The sequence below is a fragment of the Passer domesticus genome, chromosome 2 (assembly GCF_036417665.1).
Source record: "Passer domesticus isolate bPasDom1 chromosome 2, bPasDom1.hap1, whole genome shotgun sequence".
Classification (NCBI taxonomy): Eukaryota; Metazoa; Chordata; class Aves; order Passeriformes; family Passeridae; genus Passer; species Passer domesticus.
In genome coordinates, this window is record NC_087475.1 from 72,794,831 (window position 1) to 72,814,700 (window position 19,870).

A 19,870-nucleotide genomic window follows, 5' to 3' on the forward strand; every position below is an offset into this window, starting at 1 on the left:
CTGCGGCAGCGCGGCGCTCGCCGGCAAATAAATAAATAAGTGGGCGAAACTTTGGGGGAGGAATAAAGCGACGCGATGCTAAATATACCGCGCCCGCCCGCTGCGGGAAGCGGGCTCCTCGGGAGATGCCCGCATAGCCCGAGTCCCCGCTGACATTGGCGGGGGGAGCGGGGCGGGCAGCGCCCTGCCCGCCCAGCCCGAGCTCGGCCCGGGGCCCGGCCCCGCCGCAGGGGAGGCGGAGGCGAGCCCGCCCCGCACCGCTCCGCAGCCCGGCCCGCTCTGCCGCAGGTAACCGGGCTGCCGCTGTCCCAGGCGGGGTTCAAACTCAGCTCCGGCGGGCAAACCGGCGGGGCGCGGGAAGTTCGGGAGCTGGGGCGGGTGGTGGGGCTCGGTATTGCCCACGCCGCAGTTTTTGCCTTCTCCACTCTGGTCCTCCACCCCGGCAGTCCGCAGCCCTCCCGCTCTGCCCCTGCGCTGCCGAGGGCAGTTTCGGGGATGCCGCTGCCGGTGAGGGCAGAGCCGGGGCCCTGCCTCCGCCCGGGACGCCCCGCGGGCCACCCGTGGCTCCTAGCTCGGCCCCGGTTTGTAAGAGCGCGGTGGAGGGAAGGGAGAAGCGAGTAGGAGGTGGTATGGGGGGAGATAGGGGTGCAGTGCGAAATACGTGTTCTCTTTGCCCCCAACCCCTCCCCCGCCGCCCAAAATGAAGTTATTTAAAACTGTTGGGAGAGACTCGGCGAGTGGAGAGAGGGTTTCTGTTTCTTCTTATGATGCCCAGAATTGGTGTTATTGTGGCTTTGCCCTCCAAACAGAGCTGTGTGAATCAGCAAAGGGCCAGAAGGTCTCCTGCATTTGCAAAAGTGTTCTTGAGCAGTGCTCAAGGACTGGGCACGATGCGGAGCCTTGCACGAGGGAGAAGGCAAGCTGGCAGCCCCTTAAATTGAGCGCAAAACCTAAAGACAGGCTCATTTGGGAATGGTGGGGGGAGAGAGAGAGGCAGGGAGAAAAGGAGGAGAAATATAATATCTTGGGGGCCAGGGAAAGAGATTGCATGGTGTGAATGATGATGTGCACCACTGAGGTAGCGGGGTCTGGGAAGGTCATTGATGGAGCCTGGAAAGAGAATTCTAGAGAAGGAGAATTTTGCAAGGGGGTTAATTAAAAATAATTGACTCTGCCTGTCCTCCTGCTCGATGGGCATGTGATGGAGGGGGTGGCTCTCCTTGCCTTCCCCACCACAAAAGGCAGCAGTCCAGCTCTGACTGGTGCAGCTTTCCTGCATCGCCCCACTTGCCAGTGTGACTAAACACAAGAGGAGGGAGAGAGACTAGTTTCCATGTCTAGCAGGGAAACTGCAGCAGGGAAAAGCTGTGTCCTGAATCCACACAGACCTTTAGGGAACTGACTCACGCCAGTGGTGCAGGAGCCACCCCCCCTTTTATTTGACTCTAACAGTCTTTATTGCAATTTGAAGGACAGGATGCAGAAGCTTCAGAGCAGTAACATCACTCTAGTTCTGTACAAACCTACAAAAAGAAAGAGCTGCTGCATGTCAGCCCATGCATTTCAATATGCAGGAACAGAAAAAAAAAAAAAAACCCAACACCAAAGCCGTAAAGTCCTTGCTCTCTAGCAAAGCATTTATCCTCTTTTTTTTTTTTTTTTTTTTTTCTTTTTAGGATTTAAGGACACTGCTCTCACACACTGGTTATATCAGCATGAACAACTGCAGAATGACTTGGGAAAAACTGCAGAACTCACCATGTCAAAAATCATCATTCTTTATCAAGTGGATCATGGCAGTACCCAGAGGCCCCATTCAGGGCTCACAGTTCCATTGTGTCGGATACTGTAGACACATGTAATAAGAGAGATGGTCTATGCCCAAAGAGCTTATGATCTTAACCCATGATGAAAGACAACAGGTGTATAGTACAAACCCATGGGGGAAGGATAAGGGAAAAACAGCCTTGAGAATAAAAAGCAACAGGCCCAGCCGGTGACAAGTGTTTGGTGTCAGAAGGAAGTTTTAAGGAGATTTGAAGGAGAACAATAAAGGAGCTTTACGGTTATTAATGGGGAGATTTTTCCATGCATAATGGCTAACTTGGAAGAGAACATAAAATTGCTTGTTAAAAAATTGCACTGTGGAAAAGTGAAGGTTTGTGCCACTGGCACAAAGCAGAGGGGAATACTGCCGAGTGACCATAAGGGCCTGATATTTGGTGTGCTCTAAGGAAAGAGGTTCCCAGCTCCTTTCTAGTGCTTTGAATTTACATTTCTAGTCCCAGTGAAGAGTATTATCTAGATTTTTTCTCTACTTCAGACTTCAGTATTTTCTATGTTGTACTTCACACCAGCTTACCTTATGAAAAATAAGGTAAAGAAGAAAGTATTGGAATAGTTGCCCTTTTTTTTCTTTTTTTTTTGTTTTATTTTGCTAAGGGACTTAAATGAAAGCTTACAAGTTATTTGCTATAGGAAGTTTAGTGTTATAAAAGTGTTATCTAAGTTGAGGCTTTGATGTCTGAATTACTCATAAGTATCAAAGCCACACATGAATTATGCAGGACATCCCCAAAATCATACCCATCTGTGAGTAGGTGGTATTCCAACCTTGCTTCACATAAAATCTATGTGTGATGTGTAATGTCAAACTTACCCCTTACAGAAGTTTGGCATTGCTGATAGCTGGGGCTGTATTAAAAACCTAAACTTTTATCCCCAAGACACTGAGGCAGGAACATCCCTAGCTCCCCTCTACTCGAGATTCACACCCACTTCCTTTATACCCTCCTGGAATTAAAGACTGCATCTGCCACAGTGAGTCATCAAGAGCTTACTCATCAGCTTTATGCAGGATTTTAACTCCTGAGAGCAGAACTGGTCAGAAGGATCCTGCATTTCTTGAGGAGTTCCTGGCACACGTTCTCCTCACATGTACCACACTAGTGTGACACCTCTATCAGTTTTTAGATATTATGACACTTTTAAAAGAAAACTGTTTCACCTGTACTCTGCCACCTAGTTTAGTTTTACAAGATCTTTTCACATATCATTTTTTAATATAATTTAAAAAATAATTCAGCCTGCCAAAACAGTTTTTTCTTTTTTTTTTTTTTAACTCCCCCCATATTGTATCATTTCACCAAGAGCAGGTTCTTATTCTGGACCTTTAATGTATCTAACTAATTTATTTTCCAACCTTGCAGACAGAGAACTGAAAGACTTAGTTGTTAAAAAGAGAGGTGTTATGACTTTCCCATGAAACACATGGCATTTGCCATTTTTACTAAAATGTCTTGAGGCAGAAAACTTTTTAAAGCCTTTTTTATATATAAATGGAGAGTAAGGTAAAAAGTAATGCTATTTTCAGCTTGCCTGACAAATAAGAATTTTTAGGGTATTTCAAAGCATGACATAAACCTGGATATAAGACTATTAATTAATCTCATCTCACTTGAGGCTACTAGAATTTAAACATCAAGATATAAATGACTTGTTCTTTAACACAGAGAAATAGGAGCAATTTTAGGGCACAAATCATCTGACCTATTCTAGGCATCTACTTTAGGATGACATGACTCATGTGTTAAAGATGCTTAATTCTTCCTCGTGTATGGAGGGAGCCTATATTAGATGTAGACTTCTACATGACAGAGGTCTAGATAGAACTGCATGGATCCCACCTGCTGCCTTATACATGTGATTGAGCATTTCCCCAGAATGGCTGGTGAGGGCACTAAACTATTAATACAGCCACACAAATTAACACTCCAAAGAAAACTCATGTGATCTCAGCAATGAAAAATGATTATCAAACATTAGATTGACTGGAAATACAGAAAACACTTGTGAAAAGAAAACAAAACAAAACAAAAAGCCATATGATTAAGGTTAACTGGATTAATAAAATAAATGTCTACAAGATCAGAAAATTTAAACTGGAGGAATGTATTTACTTTCTCACTTTAGAGACTGTAGAAAAAAAATAGCAGTATTTATGACCAAAAAGATTCCTATAAAATTTCCAGAATTAAGCAGAAAAAGGCCAGTTCATCAAAATTTCACACTAGAGTAGTGTAAAACATGCAATTTAGATGGAAAAGTCCAAGAAGACACCAGTGTCAGTGTCACCATGCAATACACAGCAACAGTGGTATATCTGACACGGACTTTTCATGGTGTTATGGTATTTTGCAGTGTACAGGAATCAGTGAATCACATAAACAAATACTGGCAGAATATGGTCTTTGTGATCATCCTAGAGAGGGAGGTATTAGGATAAAGTCAAGTGCATTGACACAGGTGTCAACACAGTCTTTTTGAATTCATGTCCTTGGTGATACTTGAATTAGATAGGGTGATGTAAGTATGAAAGCTGCCAAATATGTATGAAATTTCTGTGATGTGTTTATTTTTACATAGCTTGTATCTGCTTATTTTAGTAATGAATTTATTGCCCACTGTGTTGCAAGTCCCTCCAGCTTGAGAGCCGAAGTGCCACTGATTGAAAGGAGAAAAAGAGAGGAAATCAGGGTTCCCCTGTGAACAGGTGACCGCAGAAGCCTCCAAAGCAATTTGTGTGGCAAGGCTTGTAGAACTGTGAGAACCTCTTTGGCATGGCCAGTGTTTTGCTTTGTGCACCTTCCCTGCCCAAGCACTCGCGGTGCCTCCTCAGAGGTTTCTGCCTTCTCCATGTTCCCATACTGTCGGCGCTCAGTCGTAGCTGCAGTCCCGGTAGGGTTTGTCAGCAGGCTGCAGGGCATCCCGGAGGCTCTTCCTTTGGCTGATACTCTTCCTCTGTAGATAGCTCACTGCCTGAAAGATGAGGCGGCCTTCGTGCATCAACCAAGGCCCGCAGCTTGACCATCAGCTGGATGCTACTTACCAGCGCCAGACCGGAGCTGCAGGCAGCAGCCAGCTCCTCGCCACCTTGCCGGGCGGGGAGAAGGCGCCTCTCGGGCCCTGCCCAGCTCGGCAGGAGCAGGGTGCGTGCCCCACTTACCGCTCCGTGCGCGCTGCGGCAGCAGCCCGGTGCGCCGTCCCCCGACGGATTAGGTCCGTGCCAGCTCCATGATGGCTCTATGCCCGCTTTCTGGAACGGCCAAAGGCCTTGACAGCTTTCCCGATGGAAGGGATTACCTCTGCCTCCGCGGCACCGTGGCCACCCAGGACATTTCACGCCGAACGGCCCCGAGCCCAGGCCTGCAGCGGCCACCCGGGGCTGCTCCCCACGGGGCCGCGCCGCTGACCCCGCCGGGCCAGGGGGGCCCGGGCGCGGCGGGCCGGGGGCTGCGGGGCAGGGGCAGCCGCGCTTGTGCGGGGCTCTCTTGCCCTCTAGCGGGCGAAGCCAGCGGGGCGGCCCCGCCGTGCCCCCGGCCGGCGCTGCCGTGCCAGGCCGGAGCCCGCGGCCCGCTGTGGCGGAGGCCAGCTCCCCCCGGGCCAGCCCCGGCGCACGGCTCCGGCAGCGCGGGCGGACGGGCCGGGGCCGTGCCCTGGGGCCGGGCCGTGCTGCGGCAGCCGGGCTGCGGCGAGAGCAGCGCTCCGAGCTGAGCGCCTGTCCAGGATGCCGCCAGCACCGCTCAGCCATCTGCGGGGAGAGCACCCAGAGCCCCGGCCCCAGCCAGCAGCACGAAGGGCTGACCAAGACCGTCATGGGGCGGGCAGAGACACCATTTGTCTTAGCGATTCCTTCCGCCGGTTTGGTGGCTGACCATGACCCCGTAGCTGCGACCACAGCTACGGATGGAGAGCCAAAGGGGAGCACGGGGCTGTGCACCCCAGCTGCTGGGCAAGCATCGTGTGCCCGCAGCTGCTGGAGAAGGGAGCAGTCACTGCGGACAAGGGAGGGCCGAGCACGGGCCATGCAGAGACCTGGAGGCAGCTCTGCATCAGCTGAGAGGGGTGGAAGTGATGCTGGAGGCCGTGTTTGGGAAAGGAAGGACGTGTGTGCTTAAATGGGGTGTTCTGACACACCATAATTTCAGTTCTTTAAGTTGTGTGGCCTGTGTTTACTAAGAATTCTCCTTTTCTACTAATGGTTTAGAAAATATTTCAGTATCACCATCTCCATCATCTTTTCCCTTCCTGGTTGCAAATCAATAAAAACTTAGTCCTTTCCTACATTATTTTAAGTGTACTATCTCCATCTAACAGAAGTCCATACATTATCACTAGGAATGCTTGCTTTACAAATGTTTTAGAAAATTCACATGGCTTTTTAAAAACTGGCAGTGACTGACTTTCTTCCTGTAGACTTCAGCTTGACTTTATCACTTTTCCCATTTTGCGAATAAATTTTATACTTTTTCTCCCTCCTCAGTTTATAATTATTTTCAGTATTATATATTGTACTTTTACTCTGACTGTTGTTGTAACCAGTGATCCACAACAGGCTTAAAGGTTACCCTTTTTATGAAATATAGCTTGTTAGCCATCTAACAGAATTCAGAATTTGTTTTCTTCCTCTCTAAAGCTTTCCTACTCTCACTCTCATTTATAATTTTTCATTTTTGGGGAATCACTGATACCTCCGGGGTCACCATCCCCTCTCGTGATTTCTTGAGGTAGGGCAGTGATGAGAAAGTCCTCTGTTTGCTGGTAGTAAATATAGTTGGGTCACTTGGAATGCAGTCACTTGGAAACCTCCACTCTCTGCTACAGTTATTATAATCCTTTGCATGCCTGTGTCTTTCATTTGCTTAAATGCTATCCAATTACTTTGTTGATAACTAACATATTTTGCATGGTTTTGCCTGGTGATTTTCTTAATCATTCTGTTGCTATTTCACCAACAACTCAACAGTACATAACTGTACTCTGATTCAGTAATGTGAAGGAACAGAATATAACCACTTGCTTTAAACAATTATCCTGGATATATAATAATGCTTTCCTTTTGGTTGGCCAAGACAAAAATATCTCTGACTAGAATCTTGCTTGTTTCTCCTGAACTTACTGCTTTGACAGCAAGACTGGAGACCCTTCCCTCTTGTACAGGGAGGAAAGGGGGAAAAGCTCTGGAGAAGTCAGTAGCTGTGGGGAGCCAAGGGACTGCAAGATTCCTAAGCCATTCCCCACAGAGGACTGCCATCTTCTGTTTAAGCCATTTCTGTTTGCCCAGCCTAAGTTTATAAAAAAACTGGGCAAAAGGTGAAGGGGGAAGAGAAGGGACCACACTGTACAAAGTGCTATCAGTGTTATCTTTTCATACGCTGTTGTGAGCTACCAAAATTGTTTTCTATAGTGTCCTATTTGCTGGTAAAGAGTTGGAAATGTCTGTGATGCGTGTCTAAGGTATTTCAGATAAGGAGTTTTTCTACTCCAGATCTTTGCCATGAACAGCTACAAGCCATGTTTGCTGTTAGACAGGGAGTTAATGGTAATAGCTGTCTCTTCTAGGTTTAAAATAAGTGAATTCAGGCTTACCAGAGAAGGATAAGAAACTAACCGTGATTCTGAGCTACTACAGAGCCCTCAGTATGACTATCCCTGCCTCTCTCTGGATCTCAAGGCACTGCTTTTATGAGGGTCACCAAAACACTTCTGACCAGGCTGTATCTTTATCCATAGCTGGAATATCTCCTCCCTGCGGAGGAGCAGAACAGAAAAGAGTCTCCATTCCTTTGCCCCCACTCTTCAAAATTCATACTGGTTTCCACATCCTACCCTTCATTTCTCAGAAAAAATTGTCAAGGAGATGAAAAGCTCTCTACTAACAAGAATTTACTTCTCTGCCTTCATGGCTGCTCTTGACAAAAAACAGCTTTCCCACCCTGTTGTTTAGATTTCATCAAAGTTTGCAAACCTGAAATCCACCATAGGAATTTTAGTCCCCTCCCAGAAGCTGTCATTCCAAGAGAGCTTAGAAATTCATCAGAGGGTCTGAAAAACACATCAGCACTGGGAATCCACAACTAGGATTTCATGCCAGAAATAGGTGCCGCCTGAACTACTTTGCTTTTTCTAGGCATTGCAGTGAAATCACTGACAGGCAACGGGGAAATAAACTGTTCAGGAGGTTCCTATGCTTCCTCTGCTTTAAATATTGCTCTAGGTTTGAGGAGGAGAATGACAATTACTGTCAGGGATTCTCAGGGACCGACTTTATTGCACAACTAAGCACTGAGAACTCACTTCTGCAGATATGAACAAATTGGCTGTGACTACCTTGTCTTTACTGCAGTAGCACTGCAGCCAACAGAACTAAGCATGCAAATGTTGAGACATCAGGCAGACAACTAGTATTAAGTATCCTGCTTTTTTTAACGGGGCACAGGCTTGTGAAGAAACACATGGCAAAACTGAAGGAAAATTATTTTGCCAAGCCTCATGTTATGCTATTTGTATAAATCTTGATATGAACAAGCAGAAGGAATTTGCTTGAACTTTCTGGAATTCATACCTTGTGTTCTTGTAATCATCTGAGTGTTCCAGCTCTGCATGTGGGAACTTGGTTCTGCAGCCCTGCTGGGAGCTGCTAAGGAGCGCTCTGATATACCAAGCTTGTAGGCTTGCTCCCTTCTCTAGACTAGATGTTCTCTGCTTGTGTCTTCCAGTGGAGTGATGGTGATGACACTGCAAACCCCGCTCTTTAAAAAAAAAAGGAGGAAACTCACACCTTAGGTAAGCTACCACAGCACCACTCTGTTGCTGGAGCTTTAACAATTGATACAAATGCAAAACAAGCAAGTTTGAGTATTTCATTCCCTCAGGTAAAAAATTCTTTTATAGTTCATCACTGCAAACACTCAGAACTTGTGGGCTGTTCTCAGTCACAGCTTACATAATTAGGAAGCTGTGGAAGTCACCACAGAAGGACAGATGAAAGCAAAATCCAGGTACACCAAGAACAGGGAGATGAGTCAAAGATCCAAGAACTGTTTAAACATTTGCAGAGTCACGCAGTGAATTTCTGGAAAGACTGTTCACAGTCCAGGTGCTTAAAATATGTGACCCTCAACTGTAAAATGTGAGGACTGAAGGCTTAGTAAACGTTCTTGAATAGTCCTCTCTGTAGATTTGATTGTCATAAAATTTCTCCTGCATGCAGATTTTGGTCCAGTAGTCCCCATATTTTATTTATAATTTAGGTCATATGCTGCTTTCATTATTTTTTGTCTAGTCATTTAAAGCATCTTTGCACAGTATTCAGACAAGAGAACATCTTGGGGGTTATTATTATTATTACATTTTCCATTTTCCTTCAGCTTAAGCAAATTCTATATAGTGCAGAGTCTATGAAACCCTTCAAATTTATTTTGAAACTTTACTTCAATGCAACTCAAAAGTTGAAGCATTAGAGTTGTCTATGAACAATGAGAATGAAGCTTATTTCTTAACATTTCTGAAAGGTAAAAATAAATCCGTAAGCCTTTTAAGCAATTTTAAGCAATTTTTAAGTGATCTCAAACACTCGTTTATAACACACACAAATGTCACACTCAAAAAATAACTATACTGGTAACATGCTTTGAAATAAGTCAGCCTTTTAATAAGGATGTCTTGGAGTCTCTCTTCAACAGCAAAGAATAAAAAAACTTCCATTACTGAAATAACTTTAAATTATGCATTTATAAGAGCAAATATTCAAAAATCAGAGCCTAAATTAAGACTGAAGGGCTAAGATTATCAGAACTGTTCATTGGTGTCTCTTTTTGGCCAATTACATTCAAAACCTCTGAAGATGCCTTACATGAGTGCTCAGTAACTGCAGGAAATACTTGGAGAAAATTAGGTTCATTAAGATCTCTTCATAGAATCATAGAATTGTTTAGATTGGAAAAGAACCCTAAGATCATTGAATCCGATCGTTAACCCAGTACTGTCCGCTGCCACTAGACCATGTCCTAAGCGCCACATCTACAATGACTTTTAAATACCTCCAGGGATGGTGACACCACAACTTCCCAGGGCAGCCTGTTCCAATGACTGACAGCCCTTTCCAAAAAGAAGTATTTTCTAATATCTAGTCGAAACCTACTCTGGAACAACTTGAGGTGGTTCTCTTTCACCCTCTCACTTGTTACCTGGGAGAAGAGCCTGACCCCCACCTGGTTACACCCTCCTTTCAGGGAGTTGTAGAGAGGGATAAGGTTGTCCCTGAGCCTCCTTTTCTCTGAGGTGAAAAAACCTCACCTGCTCCTCACAGCACTTGTGCTCCAGACCCTTCCCCAGCTCCGTTGCCCTTCCCTGGACACGCTCCAGCCCCTCCATGTCTTTCCTGCAGTGAGGGGCCCAGAGCTGAGCCCAGGATTGGAGCTGTGGCCTCAGCAGTGCTGGGTACAGGGGGACGGTCACTGCCCTGCTCCTGCTGCCACACCAGGGCTGACCCAGGCCAGGATGCCATCAGCCTTCTTGGCCACCTGGGCACACCCTGGGTCATGTTCAGCTGCTGTTGATCAGCACCCCCAGGTCCTTTTCCAACAGGCAGCTTTCCAGGCACTCTTCCCCAAGTCTATAGTGTTGTATGAGGTTGTTGTGACTCCTCAGTGTCTTTAACTATTTAATTACTTATGTCCTAAGTAAGGGTAAGGATTTCAGTGCCTGAGGTTAAGCTCCCACTGTTTAAAATTCCTGGCCTCATCCTTTTGTAAAGAGATCACACTTCCATTAATATGTGGCACTTTTTTCATATGAAAATTTTACTCTATACCATTTCATACTGCCTCAGCCCTTCTGAAAATTATGTCAACCCAGACTAATCACTACAGGTTTCCTATTTCATAGGATACACAGACATCACTAAAGATTTCCCATTTCATGGATATACAGCTATGATCTTTGCTGTAGAATATTTGGGTAGCCACATGGGGAAATCCTACCACATTATGGAGAACAGACGTGAGCTGCCAAGAAGGGTAATAAGCATAGTACTTTTTAATTCATGGTACCTTTTCATTCACATGATTCTTAAGCAAACAGAAGAAAAGCTGGTGCAGGCAACATGACAGCATGCAATATACACCATGAGACAAAGCTCGGTACTAAATGCTGCCTGTAACTGGCCTTCCCAGCAATTCCTTTCAAGTCCTTAGATAAGCTATTCCTGAGTAGAAGTTACAATTAGATAATTTTTACATCTTTAAACAGCATTTAAGAATGGAGACCACAGTCTTTAGTCCTTTTCCCATTAAACACAGTGGTCTCACTCCTCCCCTACACTTTTTCGGTGGGCACCATAGGCATACTGCTCACAGCTATTGTGTGTTCAGGGCTAACTGTGGCTGCTTTGACCCTCAAGACTTCAGCCACCCTTGAGAGGCTGCTAATGCAAATCCTACATCTGTCCACAGGCCAAAAATATTCAGCAGCAACCTCAAACCTCCCGAGGCAAGATTCACGCAAGTGGTTCAAGTTTCAACTGCTTGATGGTCCTTGATGGATAGAACTGCATGAACTTAAGGAGAATTTCTCCAAGGGGGAATACAAACAGCTCAACTCGGGGTCAGTTATGCCCAGAACATTACAAAATATTAATTCACATTGAGCTGGAGAGGAAAAGCTCCCAACACTGTTCTCTTTCTTGAATATATTCACAAATGCAGGCACCCTTGCTCCTCCTAATGCTGATATTTAGAATACATGTAACTGCTGAAAATTAATATTCATTAGGCTGCATTTACAAAAAAAAAAAAGACTGTTCCATCTTCACTGAGCACCAAACTAGGTATCTACAGATAGTAATGAAGAAAAAGGCAAAATTCCTATCTCATGAGAGATACAGGTCCCAGTCCACTAAACAAACCAGCAGTTTAGACTGACAGGCAAGGATTTCTCACGCTGCAGAATGCTGTCTCATGCTCTTTGGAGGACGTCTGTTCCCAGTCACGACAGCCTAGCTGGTTCCCATCAGTTTCAGCATTTCAATAGTACTGACTGCCTCTGCATGGCAATTACTGTTGAGTCTGCAGAAACTCATCCAATCTCTTTTTGCTGACAGCATAAGCTATGAGATTACCGTGTCATGTGAGCTGCTTTTACGTCTTGTCTTCTGGGGTCTGTTTTCTCCCTATGATTGCTTATAACTATTGAAAGGTTCTTACCCTTCCCCGCTTCTTTACTTTTTGAGCAAGGTACATTCAACTCAATTAAATCATCTTTGATCTCATTTCCAGTTCTGCTCTCAGTATGGAGCTATCTCATCATCTCCACCTTTCTGCTGCCTTGCCTTTCTTCTTAGTCATGCTTTAATGTGGCTGTTTGATGACTAAGGCAAGAAATACTTACTCATGTACTGTGTCCTCAAGCTCTGAATCACTGAGCATTTAGCACAAAATTCTAGCATTTTGCTCTTAAGAATAATATCCAGAAACTTTGCAGTGGGTATTATGACATTTCATCATGTTCCTACCTTTCTACTAAAAGTTCATTTAGTTCTTCATCTGTAACAATAAGATCCTCTTCAACATTTTTAATAAATTTGTCATCTTCAAACTATGAGACTTCTCAAAGAACTATGTCTGTAAAACAGAGTAGAAAAGAATATGGAATTCTACAGCAAAACCTTGTATCTTCATACCAGCTATGGCCCCTCTGCCGTAACCTCTTGGTCAAAACCTTCAGCACCAAGGGCTCTGCATCATAGCACAGACATCTGAATTAGCCAGGGGCTAATATTTTCCTCCTCCCACTCATGACATGAGCATTCTCACCTGTGGAGGGTTAGAACTACAACAGAGCCAGATGAACAGCTGACTTACTGTGTCCTGCCAATGATGTACCTCATCCACACAGAGAAAATCCCCTTTGCACGAAGTGATCAACAGAAATTCTGAAACCTCAAGCTCTTCCTTAATTATGCTTTTCAATATTAAGCAAAATTTCAGTCATTTTTTAAAATTGTCTTTCTTTGTATTTGTGTGACCATTATTCCCAGTGATTTCTAAGTGGCAATGTACCTCCAGGAGAGGAACACTCCATGATATATTAGTTCTCCGGAACACTTCTTTTTTATCCTTGTTTAACTCTTTTGCCTGTTTTAGTACAGACAGCAGTCTTTAACAGATGATAAACCACAAAGAAACATAATTTCAGATTTTAAATATCTGAAAGTCTGTAGAAGTCCCTGGGGAAAAAAAACCAAACAAACCTCTGCTTCAGTTTAAATTGCGTACACAAAGACAAAAGGCAAAGATTCCTTTGGGAATTAGAAACCTCCACAAAACAAATGCAACTAATACAATCCCAAAATAAGAGGCTGTCTTAACATATATCAATAAATAAAACACAATCTGTACCACAAACTTGGTTAAGAGGACTGGAGGACCAAGACTCAGAGGAGACTAACATGAGCTACCAGAAAAGACTTCATTTTTTGTGTTTCTTTTGGATTGGTTTTGAACAGGCCTTCCACTAAGCACTTCCTGACATGAAACCTTGATCCAGAAGCCTTCCAAGCACAAACCTCATCCAGAATTCAGCAGAAATTTGGTAGATGCAGAACTCATGGGATTACGTCTTGTATGCCATGTACAGTGGCAAGTGCTCATATAAGCACACGGACAGCATGTCCTTTCTAACAGAAATTTAGAGATTTGTAGGCAGAGTTGCAGGGCTATGTTATAAAGGCACACTTTAAGTCACTGGATACTCTAAAAAGAAAACATTCTTTCCCCTAAATTGAAGCTTTGGCCTGGGGTTCTAACCTTCATTCCAGTTTGTGACATGTAAAAACTACAGATAAACAGACCACCTCTTTCTCCTCTCATCATCATAACACCCCGGATCACAACATTTTTAGATATTTTTCAGGCTGTTAATTCAATGCCCACTGGCAATTCTGTTCTTTCCTCTACAAGCACATTTTTAATGTTATCCCACCTGAAATTCAACTCTGGTCAATATAATAAATTTGATTATAACTTAGATTCCCTGGTTATTAAATTAGCTTATTTTCAGAAACCATGCTGAATCTAAAGGAGAAAAAGCAGCAAATTATACCTGACAGCTTTAACGCATTTATAACTATATGAATAAAAGATGTGATTCATCACAGATAATAAGTCTTGCAAAAACTTTGGGTGAGCTGAGAAAATAATGCTAATAGCTTTGCAAAACTACTTATAATTTAAAATAATTTGAGTGGTGAGGAAAATGTGGCAGATTCTAAGGACTACAAAGTGGTCAAAATTCCATTAAATTTTCTCTTGCAGAATTTCTCTTTTTGTGTAAAACCACAGCAGTAATTTTTACTTTCATAACTGCTGATGTAAGATCAGGTATGGAGAAACAAGACAAGACATCTTTTGTGAGTAAACATTTTAGCATTCTCTGATTTGCTAGAGGACAGTATAAACCCTCACTTTGTACCCACAAGCCTAACACACAGTATTATTTATTACCTCTATGACAATAGAGTTGTGTTTTGTATAGTATCAATACTGTAACTCCAGATGCACAGGAAAGACAGGACAGATTAATGTCTAAACTCATTTCTGTAGAACATTCACTATTTGTTCTGGCTAAGCTGTTTCTAAGGGTAGGGGATGAAGATGATGAATAAGGCAGATTAAGTTTTAGGCCATCAAGTGTAAGTAGAAGTACAAAAGATAAGTTCTGGACAGAAGTCTGGAATAGTTTTGCTAGTTTCTTCAAGCATCTTAAAATCTTAGAGATTGTCTCAGTCTTAGGGAATATAAGGGATCTTAAACTGGTATCATTATATACAAAGGAATTAGAATTAGGTGCCCTAAATAAGGCATAAAGTTAATGGTAGTGGTTCCCACTACGGTTTAGACATTTTTTCTTCCATCTTACTTGTTCTTATTGGACCATAGTCTGTCCTATTTCTTCAGAATGTAAGTTACAACAAATTAGAATCAGTAGAGTTATAGCTAGGAAAATTTAAAAACTACATGTAAAGTGGATGTAAAAAAGTGATGAGTACTAACATCAGACCGATATCCTTGGATTTAAAATCAAATGTGGACACCAAAAGTTTGGTAATGCAGAAATTTTTATTTTATTTTTTGAAATTTGCAAAATTTGGACCAAAACCTGTCCAAATAAAGTAATATTTGCAGAAAATATGTTACAAATAGCACCTGCATCTGGGGATTATTTCCAGTTGTGTCGCTGCCTTGTTTTAAGATTTTAGACAAGTCATTCCAGCCTAATGTGTTCCATGGTACAAAAACAATAAGGTAATCAACCTCTAGTGACCCTCCACAGATGCTGTAATACCTAGGTCTTGATAAGGTACCCTGACCTTTCAGAGCACCAGGGTCCCCTGCTGCTCTCCCTGCAGGGATTCTGGTACCTTCCCAACTGCCAGTGCCAGCTGGGTTTCTAGCAATCAGCAAGTAAACCTGCTGAATTTACCAGTATTACATATAATAAAACAGAGATTATATAAAAAGAGATTGAGGAGGAGAGTACACTAAAAGGAGAAGAAGAAAAAAAAAATTCCATGGGTGTTAAGTAATTTAGATCCTACTTAATCTGCAACAAAAACGGCTGCCTACTATTTATTCAATATAATAATGCAGTACTTATTCCTCAAACTTGCCTTCCACTTCATCCATCCAGGTCTGACAAGAGTAGTGGGCTCTTTGGATGCTGAGATGTCACCAGCACTGACAGACCACTGTTATGGGTAGATTTGGGGTAAGGTCACATCACGGATAGTTCCTGGTTTCCAGCAGGTTACCCACAGACTCTCCTGGTCCTCAGTGCTTCACTGTGTCAGCTTCCTGGAGCTTCTCAGGGCTTATGGAGTGGGAGGCTCCTACTGACCTAAGGTCCTAAGAAAATGGCAGTTTCTCTTGCTGCTGCTGCTGTGAAGAACAATAAATAGCTTGCTGTCATCAGTCACTGCCTCCCTTCTCACAGAACCCCACCCACCTCAACTCAGGGGCAATCTAGCATGGGATGCTGAGCACTCCTAAATGCCTTCCACTACCACAGGCAAGTAGGCAGGCATCCTCTGGAATACTGGCTAATCTACCTTTGTGAGCACTCTCCAAACTCTTTCTGCAGCAAATGATAGCAGTAATGTTTGAACTGACAGAGGATACATATATTTTTCATGCAAGTCAAGACACAAAAAAGGCATAAACTCCAGTGCTCACAAATGCAGATGTTCATAAGCCTAGTAACAAGTTAGTACATACGGAGGGAATGAGGGTATCACAACATTTCCCATGCAACATTCTTCCCTCAGTTACACCTTGAAGTAACACATCCTTGCTTTCATCTGTCATCAGGATGGCACCCCATAATCAAACTCTGTCTGACTATCTCATTTGTTGCCAACTCTGACAGCATATGTGCCTAGCAAGTTTGATATCCAGATCTGCAAGAGTTTCTTTCCAAAAATCTCTGCAGCAACTAGACACAGTAAAAACAAAGCAGTTTATAGTGTAGACATTTACAGCTGCACAAAAATTATCCCATTCCCCTTACAGTCAGAGAGACTGATATGAGTATTTCTTTGCTTGAGATTCAATTGAGCCGCTTCAACAATTATCTTGGGGTGAGACAACTCATGCCAAAGATGAATACTTACCCCATTAATAAGAGCATAAGCTGATAAATTCAGATACAGACACCTATATGTAGACATTTCTTTCTAGTGGGATGAACCTTTTCCATGTCTTACACACCTCTGTCCTTTTACACAAACCTCCTTGTGCATGCTTTAGTCCCACCAGTCTCTTCTGTTCCTCAGAAATTAGGTTATGGCTGATTTGCTGTGGATCCTCTGGACTACTTCAACTCAATCTCTCCATTACAGACCAGCCACAGAGAGTCTACACCTAAGCAGCAGGAACATGAGATCCATAAGCAATATAAATGCCATGTGAGCAGGACATTCCCTAAGCCTTGTGAACATGAGACCGTCTCTGTATCTCAACTTTTTGCTCTTGGTATAGCTTATGCCTTCTCGGACACATGCAATTCAGATATTCCAGAATACCAACTCCTTCAAGTTCCCTCAAGCCCATTCCCTTCTCTAGAAAAAGGCTATGTAATGGCTTGGAAATCCTCTCTGATTGTACTCAGCAAAACAGCTCCTGCCCAATTACTGCCAAATGGGGACTGTCAACTTTATCCAAAGCTTTGACAGGGATTTTTATTAGTGCCATTATTACTGTGCCTTTGTCAGTGCATCTCTCACCAGCAACTATATCAAGACTGCCCACAATATTCACACAAATAGTAAAGCTGTTTTTCAGTTCTGCAAGTGCCAAATGAAGACACCTATGGAAAAAGATTCTGCTGACTACAATGAACTTCATATAAGGACTTCCAACTTTTTTATGAAAGGATCACAGAATCTTCTATAGTGAAGCTGTGTGTCTATCATGCACTCATTCTGTTAGGTTAGATAATACTAACCAACTAAACACATTCATGGAAAATAATCATGCCTTCCCCCTGCTTATATAAAAATGGGTGCTTATACAAAAATAGGTGCAATCACAGCTCATAAATAGTATTGTGAACAAAAGAAGAAAACACCATTTGAAATAATGGAATACATTACAGAAAACAGCAATTTAGAGTTTTATTATTCCTTTCTTTTTAACAGAAATAATTATATATACTTCACCATTTTCAGTAGCATTAAGGATGTGATAATTAAAGTAACTTTCATTAATAAATCACAATAGCAGTGCAACATGTTACTAATAGTTGTCTTAGACTGTGGTCTGCGAAAAGAAACAAGAAATAAATATATGGTGTTGCTTCTACTTCAACATTTTCAGAAAACACATATTTTAAAAATATTTTACAGGTTACAATACTGATAATTTTATAATTGTTTCTTTGGTAATACTGTGAAGTAATGCCTTGCCATCTTTATAGTATTTTTTTAACTACATAATAATAGTTATTTTAAATTATATCAGTCTCAGTAACATTGCATTTAAAAACATAAAGTCAGAGTCCCTAATAAATCCTTCTGGTTTTTCAGGTAACACGGACAAAATTAACTTTGCTAATCTTGACATGTTTTATTGTACCCTTATATATAGTTTCTATCCCACTCTCTTTTTAAGTACAGAATCTATACAGCTGAAAGTCTTAAGCAATCTTAACTATAGTTATTGCTGCCAACTCTTCCTATAAAACTCAGGGTAAAATACTGGTATAATTAAAATTGATTGCAATGCTCACACTGATTTCAGAGAATGAAAGAAAAGAGAAGAAACACTCCCTGAAATAGAACAAGGTCCCAGCAACACAATTCTATATTTACAGAGAAAGCACTGGTAATAAGATTTCGGGAAATCCTATGATTCATATATTATAGGCAAAATACATATATAAATGTGCATATATTTGTATGTATATAAAAATACAGGTTAAAGGTCAAAATGAGAGGATTTCACTTAAATATAGTTCTCTCTTTTTAATCAGTGCTAACAGCACTGCAGAAGAATGTTTGCAAGGGAAGAAAAAGGAAGGATAACTTATTCAGCTGAAAACATGAGGAAAATATAACCACTAAAACACATAATGTAATTCCATTACTTAAAACGTTTTCAGGGGACCTCTATTATTGTTGCAAAAATGCCATGGGATCTTATCATTAAAAGATAAAACAGCAGTTGAACTACAGTTCTCATCTAATGGAAAGAAAGTCTCCAATCTTCAAAGATTTATGTATACAGTTAATTTTATGCAGTCAAAGTAGTCTTGCTTCAGACCCCAGAATCTTTCAAAATGCATAAAATTAGGTAAAATATATGGAACTTGTCAAAGAACTGAGACCTATAGCCTTACTTGGAAAGTAATAGCAAATAAACTTTTCAAATTTAAAAAATGGATATTCCTTCACAAAAGAGTTACAGTTTTGATCTGCCTTTTGTATTCACATTAGCATTTAAACAGTCTGTGTACCATTTCTTTAATAAATCAAATATTTATCACAAAAAGGTCACTGTCAACTTAGAAACTGCATTTTAAAATCTTTCCAATTCCATTACTGTTATCTTTCATTCTCAAATTAATTTTTTTAAGTAAGAACTTTGTTTTCAACTTTTTTTCTCTGATTTTCAACTTCACTTAAAAAAAAGTAATTCTGAATCTTAAAGGAACTTGTTACATACACCAGCATTGTTTTTCAGCTAACTATATACAAAGAGTGTGGGAAGACAGTGTGTTAGAAAGGTCAGTATAAATGAATGCTATGAGAGGTATTTGGGGACACATATCTTAGATAAATTTTAATTCTTTTCCTTTTAAATGGACTCTATCATGATAAGCTTTCAAGTAACTTTAGCAAGTTGAAAATATTTGAAGATAAGCTATATTTATAGTGTAGCTCCTAACTGCAAAGATTGCTGTGAACTCTTATTTATGAGCTGAATAGTGTTATCTAGCCACAAAATGCTCACATTTATTTTCAGATCTACTAGTGGATGAATGTTGACTGTCTAGTAATTAGCTCCATTTCCATCATCTCCAAAGCATACAAAAGAACTGGACTTTTTGTAAACTAATAGCTTAAAAGATTCTTCATTGGAGGAAGGTAATTCAGATTCCTTGAACGTAATCTCTCCTCTATTTGTTGTTTGTTTTGTTTTCTTTTTTTCTTGTGGAGGAAGGATGGATAGAAATTATGAAAATGGCCAAGGCTGAAAAGGGCTCTGAGCAACCTGACCTAGCTGAAGATGTTTCTGCTCATTGGAGGAAGGTGGACTAGATGACCTTGAAAGGTTCTAACTATTCTATGAATAACAGTCATACAAAGCAGCTTTGGAAATCCCTGAAGTCAACTTCTAGCCTTCACCATGAAGACATTGGTAAAGGACTTTTGAGCCTCTGGATAGAGACCAAGGTATCATCTGGCCAAGTTTAATGACTGTCCAGTTCTGTCAATCACCCTGTACTTCTCTAAGTGTGCTAAGAACATTTTGTT

The 19,870-nt window shown here is 41.9% G+C and overlaps 1 long non-coding RNA gene across 1 annotated transcript; it reads left to right on the forward strand.

The window, feature by feature from the left end:
* Nucleotides 1–8,516: 8,516 nt before the first annotated feature.
* On the forward strand, nt 8,517–19,749 carry LOC135294241 (uncharacterized). The gene is made up of 2 exons (XR_010356382.1): nt 8,517–8,625; nt 19,557–19,749. It is a non-coding gene; the product is annotated as an uncharacterized LOC135294241 (long non-coding RNA).
* The last annotated feature ends 121 nt before the right edge of the window (nt 19,750–19,870 follow it).